Source organism: Suricata suricatta, chromosome 8 (assembly GCF_006229205.1).
Source record: "Suricata suricatta isolate VVHF042 chromosome 8, meerkat_22Aug2017_6uvM2_HiC, whole genome shotgun sequence".
Lineage (NCBI taxonomy): Eukaryota > Metazoa > Chordata > Mammalia > Carnivora > Herpestidae > Suricata > Suricata suricatta.
In genome coordinates, this window is record NC_043707.1 from 44,831,985 (window position 1) to 44,844,942 (window position 12,958).

Here is a 12,958-nt window from a genome sequence, read left to right on the forward strand (position 1 = left end):
AGAATCCCAAGCAGGACTCGAACACTCGAACCATGAGATCATAACCTGAGCAGAAATCAAAGGTCAGACACTTAACCGACTCAGCCCCTTGTTTCATATTGTTTCCTTACTTTTATGTTTCCAGAATGATTTTTGCCATCTATTTTTTTTTTCTTTCTTTTGCTTTGCACTGCAAAGCTTTCACTCATTGTTTATTTTTTTCACATCATATTGTACTGATTAAAGTGTCTGCCATTATGAGATTGTATGCCTTTATTCCTACCAATTTTGACTTTCCTCGGTCAAATTTTATGAAAATTAATATGTCTCAGACTTCTTACTGTTTCTCTAATTTTTTGGTTAAAAAAGAATTTTACCAAGTGTGTAAGGCTTGCTATTGTCATTTTTATTTTGTTTTGATTTTTTTTCTATCAGAGATAGTCACAATGACTCAAATAAATGGCTGAACATTTCCTTTTGTTTCTTAGATTATCCATGAGAAAACTGAGTGAATTTCTGAGGCATATGGAGAGGCGGATGGAGAGAGAAAACGCACAAGACACAAGCCTCTGAAAGGCAGAGATTGGCTGTGGAATTTCTACCCTACTGCCAGCTAAGCACAAATACAGGCAAGGGTCTCTGTGTCTCTTTTTGCTTGGAGAACAAAACTCGCCACCCTTTAAAGAAGGTGAGAAAATCCATGCTTCCCACAAAGTCTCACTCACAAAGTTCGGCACACAACAAAAAATTACTAGACATGTAAAGAGACAGAAAAATGCAACCTGTTGTCAAGAGGAAAAGTGGTAAGTAGTTCTCAATGGAAATTGTTAAATAGTAGAAAAAGAATTCAGTTATATATTTTAGAAGGACCCCCAAGGTCGCCAGTGACCAAAGGTCCACTGAGGAAGGACTGGCCGAGGAGACAATGAGTCCTGTTAGTGGACTCCCCTACCGGCTGCAAAGGAAGGTGTCGAACACATAGATGAAGTTCTTGCAGTTCTGTGAGTTTGTGCTAAGATCACAAAATGACAGGGCTGAAAAAAAAATCTTGGATGGTGCTTTGTCTACCCTTCTCATTCAATGTGGGGGAAGTCAGGACTCGGGGAGGATAAGTGATTTTTCTAAGATGAATCCAGACTAGAACCCAAACCTCATAACTTTCCCGTGTCACATGGCCTCCCTGTGACTATCTTGTGCTCAAACAGGGTCTCTGAGTGACTAAATACATGCGTTTTCACAGTGGGGAAGTCCTTGCAATAGTTCCTGAGACAACATCGAAGGGTCATTTCTTCTTTTTTCTCCCACGAGGTTTCCAGTAAAGCTGTCAGATTGTAACACAAAGTCATCACAAACCAGACCTAAGGCCCAATTGCATCAGTGGTTGAGATCTGAGGCTACCAAGATTAGATTTCTAGAAATATGTGCACTCATACTCACATTCTAATCTGTTTCATTTTTGCCCAGAAGTAACAGGATGCGGCTCTGACCATGGCTTTGATCCGTGGTCGTGCCCAGTTAATATTATCCAGCAAAAAAGAAAACTACATCTCCTGACCTGAGTTTGCTCTTGCATATGGTGCTGTTGGCAATATGTAGCAACACAGGAAGGAGCACAGTGAATGAACCGTGTCTTTGCCCTGATCCTGGGAACAAATGCAAGGCATCAACAGATCAACGGTGCTTCTGTGGGTTGTATCCCCCACAAAAGACAACCCCTCCAACCCATCCCTGGGCTACTCTTTGGTGGAGATATCAAGACTATAGCTGGATGTGCAAATCTGGACTTGAAGAGCTGGTCTGTGAAAGGTTGGAAGGGCTCGGGAAGGCATAAACCCTTGGAAGGACACCCAGTGTAGGTGGTATCATTACCATCAGTGACAGGGCAAGCTTCTGCATCCATCCAGCAGGCTGTCTGAACTGTGTTCTATAGAGCTACCTCCGTCTGTTAAACAAATCTCTGATTTTCCACTATCAGAGGCTGCTCTTGTTCAGTCTCTCAGGAAGTGAAGTCCAAGGCCATGACACGCCTGACAATGAAATGGGCTCCTTCCTGTAGAAGCATGTTCCTTCTTAGTCCCCAGAGCTGGTCAAGCCCAGACCCCACAACCAGGGGCTTGATCTAATTGGGTCTTTCAACCCTTCCCAGAGTGCCTGCTGCTGGCTGGGACTTGATGCCAGTGCTCAGGGCAGGGTGGTAAGACAACCACAGTAGCCCAGGTAGGGGGTTGGCCATGACCACTAAGCCTCCTCCCTACGCTACAGTAGATAAAATTCTTCCATTGATTATAGAGGGAAAGAGGCTAAGGCATCCCCCATGGGCCGGGTAGGTAGCATCAATTTTATGCAAGTCATCTTGTTTAATCATAACCACAGCCCTGTGAAACAGGCAGCCTCATATCCTTTGCTTTTACTAATCAGAAAACCCAGGCTCGAGAGATCAAGACTTTGCCCAAGGTCACATGGTGTGTCACTCATGCCCTTCAATTTCAAGGACCGCATTCTTCCTGCCCGCCACGCTACCTCCAAAAGTACAAAGTGGGGACACACACCTGGGGAAGCTTTGGGGTCCTTGAGAACTTGTAACTGAGTGTATTCATGGCATACGAACAGAGGGGATCCTGGGGGAGAAAAACATGTTAATGAGAAGTAGCTGCTGACAGCTGTGTATTTCCAAGCCCTATGTTGTGGGATATTCAAATCTTTACAAACCAACCACGGCAGAGAATTGGAAACCACAACACAAAGTGAGGGTACATCCATCCACATGAGTGTGTGTTCCGTTCCGGCAGGGACACGCATCTCAGAGTGTGTGAGGACGGTCTCTTTCTCACACAAGGGTGTGTATGCATTGGAAAGTATGTTTCACCACGTGAACAATTAGTCTATTTCCTTTTCCAAAGCACAGAAGACAAAACAAGACAGAGAAGCTCCTGCCTTTTATTTATATGACAGTCTTCAAAGATCAACGAGACTTGCATTTCCTGCAATCTGAAACCACCTATTTAACCATTTAAAAGTCCCATCAAGGGAGTGTTCAGGAACCAATCACAAGGGAGCATACATCATGACTTACCCGAAAGAACAGTAACTAAACTCTTTCGAGTCAGGTTCTCCGGAAATTCTTTATCTAGGGATTGCACGTGTTGGGATCGGAGACACCAGACCTGCCCAGTTGGCTCAGGGAGTGGTTGGGAGAGGCCGAAAGTTGGTAGATTTCAAGCCCAAGGACCTTCTGCCTTCTTTATCTGCTTTTTCTGGAACTGCCAGAGTTTGGCAGGGACCGAGGGCAACGAGCTTATTTTTAGAAGTGCTTCAAGTCTTCCCGCAGCGTGCACAGGCACGGATAGGAAGCTTCACCGGCCCAGCTGAACTGGCCAGCACTCCCAGAGGGAACAGAGAGGCCTGAACCACAGTGGGGAGACGAAGAGCCCCCTGTCAGGGCCAGCAGCCCAGGGTGAAGATTTCTGTGAAGGCTGGACAGGAAAGCATCAGGTCACCGAGTTCCGCCCTCCGGCCCCTCAGCCACCAGGGAAAAGGGCTTCTGGCCTGTAGCAGGACCTCAGGGACTCCCAGGGGCCATCTACCTCAGCAGAGACACGGGCTTCCACAGTGGCCCCAGAACCAGCCCCTCAGCCCACGCACCCTCAGCCCATGCCACACCGCTGAGCCTGTGGTAGAGACTCCACAAACAGTGGTTGAATGACTAAAAGCATTTGCCCCTCCCCCTACTTTCTGCTCCATCTAATAAGATTTTTCCAGATGACTTGAAAGGCAGTTGTTGGGCCGTCCAGCCATGCTGATTCTGCCTGTCACTCAAAGGAGAGAAGTGTCAGGTGGATTACATTTAGTTCCGCACACATTTATTGATACACAGCACTGGGCATGGGGGGCCAGGTAGCCAGCAAACATGACTACACAACTACTAAGTCTGTGGCACACCACAGCAGTCATCAGAGAGGGATAGCAGCTTTTTCCCATAGGGCCAGAGGCGGCCTAAGGGCCATCTCTGCAACGCCATCCAGGCAGCCATGAAGTAGAACTAGAGCTGGCACTCAGCATGGAGCCTCCTGCCAGCCCAAGAATGGGCCCATTGCTGCCTGGGCTTCTGGACCAAGTTTGAGAAACCAAAAGCTCTGGAACTAGAGAAGCCTAGAACTGGGGAGGAAAGAAACACCTGGAGGGTGAGAGGCCCCTTCTTCCTCCCAGAGGGGTCGCCGGTTGCATGATTTTGAGAACAAGATGCTTTTCTGCTCAGGAAACCAAGAAACCCCTGTTGCACCCACAGAACCACTATAAACACTGACGCTCCAGTCTAGGGTGTCCCCCTACCAGGACACGGCCCCCTCAAGGCGAGCTTTCCTCCTTATCACACCAGGACTCTGGGTCCCTTCTCTGGGGTCCCTGTCACTGTGGACTGCAGGCTGTGCCCTGCCCATCTTCGCCCCCACACCAGCAGGCCCCGCCCCACCTCCAAGCCCGTCGTCTCCCAGCCTCACCTTGGAAATGGCCTAGTTGCAATAACTTTCAGAAAAGCTGCTGGATGTGAGATTTCTGGAAACTCCGCACCGAGTTGCTCTGGGAACTCGATAATGCTCAGCTTCCCCAGAGACTGCTCCAGAAGTCCCCAGGGGTCTCTTCACTTCCTGGAGTGTGTGTTTCAAGGCCCTGGGGCCACTTGAACAGCCAGAAGCCCTGGGGGGACACTTGCCCAGAGCATCCTTTCAGGGGATCTCACATCACCAGCAAGGACTCTGGATCCCAGATAGCCTGGAGCCATCTCCACTGCAGACGCCCTTATCTTTGTCACCATCTCCAAGCATGCAGTCACACTGGCCTGGGTGTCACCATCCCCAAGCATGCAGTCACTCTGGCCTGGGGCACTTGGCTTCCGTGGTGCAGCCAAGAGAGTCCAGGTGGGGAAGGACGTTATCCTGAGCAGTGACACACAATAAAATTAAAGTTTGAATCAAATACCAATTTAACTTTCTCATATAGCTGGCATTTCTTATATTTTCCTTAAAAAGCTAAATTGAGTCCTTGGAGCCCAGGCAACAAGGAATTACTCAGTATGAGTTTTCATTTTTTTTTTAAAGGAAGTAAATTATTTCACCTGTTAAATAAAGGGTACATTACAAATTTCAAGTTCTAAGCATTTGTCTTTAAAATAATTTTCGGGGCGCCTGTGTGGCTCAATCAGTTAAGCGTCCGGCTTCCGGCTTCGGCTCAGGTCATGATCTCACGGTTTGTGGGTTCAAGCCCCGAGTTGGGCTCTGTGCTGACAGCCAGCTCAGAGCCTGGAGCCTGCTTCAGAATCTGTGTCTCCCTCTCTCTCTGACCCTCCCCTGCTCATGCTGTCTCTCTCTGTCTCTCAAAAAAAATAAATAACCATAAAATAAATAAACAAACAAATAAATAAATAATCTTCTGTTCCCCAGAGATTGTGGTGTGGATGTTTAAGTATGATGTGACAGACCCTGCTCGGAGGTAACACTGAAGAAACAAATGGAATTTCTGCATGGTTTGCTCCACATCTGTGTCAATTCGCCAACTGACAGAAAACATCAGCGACACGCCCTCCTCCTCCCTGGATGGAGCCTGGGCCATTTGGATCATGGAACACAAAGAACAAGCAGCCAGGTCCCCTGCCTGTGGGGAAATCAGATGTTTACATTGTCTAGAGGAATCCTACCTCCCCCAGAGGGTTAATTCAGCTGAGCACGTATCCCCTACCGATGACCTTCAAAGGCTCCTTACTCAAGGTCCCTTTCCCTGGGCTGCCTTGTCCCTGCCGCGCATGGGTAATTCTCTGCCGTATTTCAAGTTTCGGCTTCGAGGCCGCCTCTCCTGGAAGTCTTCCCCAGCCCCCAGCTCAGTGGTGCCTATCCCTGCTTTACACCCCTAGCCATCACCCATCACATCGGGAGCCCCAGCTTTAAGCAAGCTTCACGTTCTGCGTGGGCAAGAACCTGTCCAGCTGTCTGGCCAAGGCTCAGTCCAGTTTCAACCACACAGTGCGGGTTTAAAAGCATTCAGGGAATGAATGAATGAATGAATGAATGAGGAGCAAAGCGTGCTGGAGGACAAGGCCCCCTCCCCACTTTTCAGGCGTGAGGTTCTCCGAGGCCAGACACATGGGGGCTTTTTTCAAACAGGTCCTTCCCATGCGGACACATTTTCCTTCCCATTCAGAACAAAAGCAAATGAACATCTGCTCAGATACACAGCCCTGGCGAGCAGGGGTTGGCAAACTACCGCTCAAGAAGTCATTCTGCTGAGCCGCGCTCATCTGTTCACATGTCTGGGGCTCCTAGCACAGCGGCAGAGTTGAGGAGCTACGACAGCACTGAGCCAGCCTGCAAAGCCTTGAATATTCACCCTCTGGCCCTTTTCGGACAGTGTGCTGAGCTTGGCACATCAGAGCAGATGAGGATCAGAAGACTCAGAGCAAACACCGGTGGGCGAACCAACGGGCAGCATGGGGGTGTGAATGTCAGAAGTGGTGTCTGGGCCCCCCAGGGAGCCTCTGAACCCCCCACCCCCACCCTTGGGGCTGAGAAGTGTGCCCGGGGCTCACTGTGTCATGGCTGAGCGCCTCACGATCTTAGCAGGTCACCTTGCCACGCCCACCTTCAGCTTCTACATCTTTCAAAGAGAAACTGCCTGTATTGCAAGGTTTTTGTGAGACTCAGATCAACTAAGAAGGGGTACAGTGTGTCTCAGAGCTCATACAGGGCAGAGTTTGCAAGCAGACCTGTTCGGGATCCAGGTTCAAGTTCTGACCTGCCTTTTACAACTGTGGGGCCCCGGGAAGCACTCAGCCCTCAGCCCCCATAGACCTGTTTCCATGCCCGTTCCATGAGCGGGACAGTGCCTGCCAGCAAGGCATCGCCACAAGGATTAAATGGCACACACAGGTGAGCACCAGCACAGATCCTGGCTGCCAGGAGGTTCCCTCTGCTGTCAGTGTCAAGGTGTGGAGCACAGGCCCTCACACATGGCAGGTGCAGAGTAACTCTGATGTCCTTGCGTCCCTCCTCCTGCACATGGTCAGGACCTCGTCCTGGGAATTCACAAGCCTGTCCCACTGACAACTTGCTGAATGAGTCTGGGCAGCTCAAGGCGCCTCTCAAGACCACCAAAACGTGGCTTATAAAATGATGGGGTTGGTGCGGTCATTTCTTAACTCTGCTGGTGATAAAAATCTCTTGGAACCCTCCTAAAACACCCAGCCTCCCTAGCCCATCTTTTAGAGATTTTGGTCCCCAAGGCCTAGAATGGGACCCGGTTTGGAATCTGTCCTTCAAATAAGTATCTCAGGTGATTCATGACTGTTAGGGTCCTTAGGAAATACTGGGCTCCATGAACTCTAAGGTCATTTAGACTGAAAAACTCCTGTATGTTCAAGTTCTACAATCCCTGTGTGTGTGTGTGTGTGTGTGTGTGTGTGTGTGTGTGTGTGTGTAAGAGAGAGAGAGGGAGAGAGAGAAAGAAAGGGAGAAGATGTGTCTTCTGGCTGATGAAACTGTCAACCAGGCATTACATTTCAGAAAGATTTTAGGTTGTCAACTTTTGAGAATTAGTCAGCACAAGACGTTCCCCTTCCCCACCCCCCAGGCAGCCAGTATGCAGCTGTGACTGTTTGTTTGCCTCTAGCTTTCTGACTCACATCTGCTTTCCTCCAGAGACCTCTGCCCCTTCTGAGAACCAGCAAGGGACCCGGGCCTGTGGCTGGAGTGTGCCTGCCAGTCATGCCTGAAAGTGCTCTTTCATGAGCTTCTAGAAAACTCACCACCCTCCCCGCCCCTCTCAGCACAGGCCAGGGTTCCAGAAGGCCAAGTTTGAGGCAGGTGTGCCTGAAAATGGAGCCCCCAGAGAGAGGGCTGAGGTGGGGCAAGAGGCAGAGCTGGTAGGGGTGGCAAAGAGAGTGGCCATGCAGCCAGGGTCCGGTCCCAAACCTGCCACTTAACAACTGCGCACCTGGGGGCAACTCACTTTACACGTCCAAGTCTCAGTTTCCCTCCCTAAAAATACTTCCCGCATGGGGTTGCTGTGAGGGTTGAGTGAGATCATGGGTGAGCTCATGTTGTAAATGCTGAGGCTGCCCGGGTCATGTGCCCCCTCCAGCTCTGCACATCACCCTTTTCAGTTCTCTTGAAAGTTGCACCTGCAACCCACACCCCCAAGTTTCTAGTGACCAGGCCTGGGTTTCTTTCTTTAGCTTCTTAGACTGTGGAGATGCAAATAGCTGTGTGCCTGGAGAGTTGTTTAATTTATTCTCCCTCCCCGAGCTCTGTTTTCTAGGTCCGGGGGAGAGCATGACAGCCCCGGGGTCCAGGTGCACAGGTTTGCGGTGTGTGGAGACAGGGAGGACCCAGGAGGTGAGAGGAGAGAATTCTCTGGAGACTCAGAGAGTGCCAGAGTGCTCCTGGGCTCAGGGACGCGGGGATAGACTCCCCGGAATATGGTGTGTGCTCGGAGAGTTCTGTGCATTAGTGTTTGTGTTTGTAATTGCGAATGTGCTTTGTGTGTATTGTGGGGGGGGGGGCGTGTGTACACACTGAGCCTGTTCACGTGGCCATGTAGAGCTCTTATTTATTCTCCAGAAGTGGACCCACTACGGGTCTAACAATGGAGTCACACTCGAACTCACAACTCACTGAATTGAATCCCAAGCACTAAAGTGTGAGGCCACGGCTTTGGTTCTGACTGTCCCCTAGCTCCTGTCCATCGGGTCACAGCTGGGGGCTGTCCATCAGGTAGGACACCCCACTCCTCTGCCATGGCCCTCAGCCTCCTCCCACCCCTGCTTACTGCCCACACAATTGCCCAGTGAATCCCTGCAGACCCTACAGTAAGACTCAAAGATGGCAGAGCTGAAAGAAGTCTTGGAGATACGCTGTCCTCCTTCCAGACTCAAGGTGAAGAAGCTCTGAAGCCCAGAGAGGTCAAGTGACCAGTCCAACCAAGTTCACACAGCCAGTTTTGATATCCATTTCTCATTTATTCATAGACAAACATTCACTGAGTTCCTCCTGGGTGCCCGGAACTGGGTTGGGCACTGGAGAAGAGAACCAGGGATTAGGTCAGGGATCAGAGGAGGCTTCAGGAGGTGACCCTTAAACTACCACTTAGCTGAAGAGTGGATGAGGCGGAGACCACCAGGTGATGGTGCATGGGAAATTCCACATGGATGAGCCCAGAGGCTTGACGGAACTTCGTACGTTCAAGGCTGTGAAAGGCATGCACTGTGGGTGGGAAGATAGATAGATACCAGCTCACAGAAAGACTTCAGATGCTGTTCCACACAAGGAGGGGACATTTTAGCTGGGTGGGCGAAGCATTTTTAAAAGGCCAATTGTGGAGAATAGACTGGCAGGAGCAGAAGCCGAGAGTCAAGTTCTGAGCTGTTCTGCACCGTTCTGTCACTTGCACCACCTCATTTAAAGGTCATCATACAACCTTATGCGGTAGTCACTTTTATCCCTGTGTTTATCCCTGCTCCCCTGGGGCTGCAGCCCATGAGGCAGCAAGGCTCAGAGAGGCTGAAGCTTACCTAGAAGTCACTCAGCTGGTGAGCCATAGAGGCAGCTTGCTAAGTCCATGCTCTTGCCTACTCCTTTTTCCTGCCCTTTCTTGGAGATAAGCCATTGGCTCCCCTTATTCCTCAGTCCCTCTGTCCCTGCCTCTGTACCCCCAGTGATGTGCTATGTCTAGTCCCTGTCCATGCCAACCTCTGATGATGCTCACCAGCCTGCCTTGATGGCAAGGCCATCGCACTCTCCTAGTTCTCTGCCTGCCTCTCTGGCTGTCACTTCTCACACTTGCCCGTGTATCTTCCTTGGCTAGCTCTCTGTGAGTGGGTGGTCCTCGAGGAATCTGTCTCAGGCCAGTTCTTGCTCACTTCGGGGCTTTGAATACACCCCAAGTGAAGGTGGCTCCAGCTACACCCCCTCACCAACTGCCAGTTGTCTATCCCTAGCCGTCACCCCGGTCTTGGGTCTGAAACTAGACTGGCAATTATCCGCATCATCTCCCCAAAAGCAGCATGACCAGAGTCCCTAAGCCTTCTACCGTGTTTCTTCTGTTAATGACACCACTTTCTACCCAATGTCCTGCTACAGAAACTTATTTTTTCTCCCTCTGACACCATTATTCCTACATCCAATGAGTCATTAAATCCTGTGGTATTAGCTTCTAAATCCTAATCCAGTCTTTCTTTTCCATCCCTGTGCCCAACAGTCTGGTCTGTGTCCTCATCAACCTCCTTGGCAAGGTGTTCAGGGAACCAGGGGTGAAACAAGGGTATAGGGTCTATGCCCTTCATCATGGCCCATTATAACAGTGAGCTTCTGCCCAGCTCAGAGGCATCCAGTGTCTTCCAGAAATAGGATGCCATCCCAGTGCAGGGGTGGATAAGAGCAGGCCAGCCTTCCTTGAGCTGTAGGAGCCACAGTGTGTGGGTGTGGGCAAGTCTTACCTGGGGAAGGCTCCCTGCCCTCTCTTCACCCAATGTGACACTTCCTCTGCAAAGGGAACCTACTCATCCCCCACCACATGGACACACAATTCACTACTGCTTAGTTAGTAGACAGATTCTAAGATGGTTCCGAATGGCGCTTGCCCCCCTGGTATTCACACCCTTGTTTACTCCTCTTTCTTTAGTGTGGAGGGAACCTATGACTTGCCTCTAACCAACAGAATACTGCGAAGACGATGGCATGCCATTTCTGTGATTTGATCACATAAACACGTAACTTGGATCTTGCCAGAAGACTTACTCTGGTGCCTCCTTGGCCTGCATGCTTCCATGAGGCAAGTGGTGATTGTGAAGGGCTCCAAGTCTGAGGAACTGAGGGTGTTCCCTGGGTGACAGACAGCAGGGAACTGAGGCACTCAGTCCAACAATCTGCAAGGAACAGAATTCTATCAGCAACAACATCTGTAAACTTGGAAGTGGATTATTCTGCAGTTGAGCCTCAGGTAAGACCCCAGCCCTGGCCAACACCTTGACTACAGTCTGTAAAAGATTCTGAAGCAGAGCACCCAACTAAGCCACGCTCTGCTCCCTGCCCCAGAAACTGTGAGATACTGTGTGTTGTTTAAAGGTGCTAAGTTTGTACAAATTTAATATATGGCAATAGGAAATGAATACATTTATAGTGTCTTTTCCTGTTTGAACAAAAGGAGGTAGTTCTTTCTGCTGTAAGCAGGGGTTGACAACAAAAAGAGGTGCCCTACACCTGCTGGATTAGCCCATCTTATTGGCCTGTCCTGTATGTCTTCCCCCACACCAACTTTTCTATTATTCCCTGAACCTATATTTTCTTTGCTTAGAGTGTCTGCCCCTTTTTCTTGACCTTAGATCTCCCTTTTATCATCCTGGACTGACTGAGAAGACACCTTCCCCAGGAACCCTCTGAAATTAGCCCCTGAGGTGGCATTCACAGCTCATTATATGTTCCTCTACTCTGCACCACCTACAATGTCCTGAGGTCACCTGCATTCAGGTCTCACACACCACACAGTGCCCAAGGTCTCATCTTGCTTATCATTTTATACCCAGGGCCTATTAAGTCATAGGGATACAATAAATGTGTGCTAAATGCATAAATAGTTGAGCCTAGCACACCTCCTCCACCAGGAATACCACAGCCAGTGAGGGAGCTCTGTAACTATCTTGAGTGGAAGACAAGGCCTTGCTGTCACCACAGTGGCCTACATTAAGGGTGTTAATGGAGGATATTTATTAAGGGGGGAGAACTACCTTTATAAGGGAGAAGATATGTTGCGCTTAGAGCCAGGATGGTTTGGGATACTCAAGGTAACTTCTAGTAAAACAAAGGGTGGGGACAGGGAAGAGTGGGGAGAGCAAGGAGCCAGCAAGGTAGTAGGAGCTGGGGACTAGCAGTGACACCAACCATGAGAAATCTCCAGTACAAGGAAGGCCAAGAATGGAATGCCTCATGTTCACCTTGGCATTGCTGTTAGAGTTGCCAGATTTAGAAGAAATTGGGATGTACAACGAAACAATTATTGATTATCTAAAATTCAAATTAACTGGGTGTCCTGGGTATTCTCTGGGTTTGTATCTGCTATGCTAAAAATCCTTCCCCTTATACATTTTCAGTCAAGTCTACAGTTAACACTGTGCTTCGTATGATTTAGGAGGTTTTATGGAATTATGTAAGAGGAAGAATTTGGGCTCTGGAGCCACTGGGGCAAAGAACAGGAATAGCACAGAGATAAAATGAACAAATTCAGTGGAATCAGGAGTTGAGTGTCAGAGGTGACAACAAAGGGTAATCTCAGGGAAAATCTTAGGAAGGGCTTAGAATTTAGGAAGAACTTAGAAACACAGAGTGAGGGCTTGGAGCAACCTTATCCTTTCAAATGCAAGGAGGGAGCAGCCAGATGACACATGGCTGACATTTAGACACCTGTACAGCTCTGAATGGAGTCCAAGGAGTTATGTTCTCTTCCCATCCATCCCTCACCTTTACTAGGAGACTTTTGGATGCAGGATCCACAACAAAGCAGCAAAATTCTTCACCTGAAGGTCAGGGGATACAAAGGTGGGGGGAGGGGAGAGGCACACCACAAGACTTAGGAGTTGGAAAAGGCCAAGACTGGCTTTTGCAACATACACAATGGGAGAGGGGCTGGGTTTTCTTTTCTTTCTTTCTTTCTTTCTTTCTTTCTTTCTTTCTTTCTTTCTTTCTTTTTTTATAAGAGTTTATTGTCAAATTGGTTTCCATATAACACACAGTGCTTCTCTCCACAAGTGCCCCCCTCCATGACCGCCACCCCCTTCCCCTCTCCCCCTCCCCCTTCATCCCCAGGTTCGTTTTCAGTATTCAATAGTCTCTCATGATTTGTGTCCCTCTCTCTCCCCAACTCCCTTTCCCCCTTCCCCTCCCTATGGTCCTCTGTTAGGTTTCTCCTGTTAGATCTATGAGTGCAAACATATGGTATCTGTCCT

General features: G+C 49.2%; 2 long non-coding RNA genes across 2 annotated transcripts in view; both read right to left on the bottom strand.

Moving 5' to 3' along the window:
- Positions 1-4,066: 4,066 nt before the first annotated feature.
- On the bottom strand, positions 4,067-5,582 carry LOC115300345. The gene is made up of 3 exons (XR_003912607.1): positions 5,453-5,582; positions 4,476-4,910; positions 4,067-4,134 (listed from the first exon to the last, which is right to left on the bottom strand). It is a non-coding gene; the product is annotated as an uncharacterized LOC115300345 (long non-coding RNA).
- A 3,394-nt stretch (positions 5,583-8,976) lies between these two features.
- Positions 8,977-12,958, bottom strand: part of LOC115298010 — a 4,813-nt gene continuing 831 nt past the window's right edge. Inside the window, exons 2-3 of the long non-coding RNA XR_003911557.1 lie at positions 10,758-10,885; positions 8,977-9,224 (exon numbers count right to left, since the gene is read on the bottom strand). This is a non-coding gene — a long non-coding RNA (uncharacterized LOC115298010). The remainder of the gene's footprint in view (positions 9,225-10,757; positions 10,886-12,958) is intronic.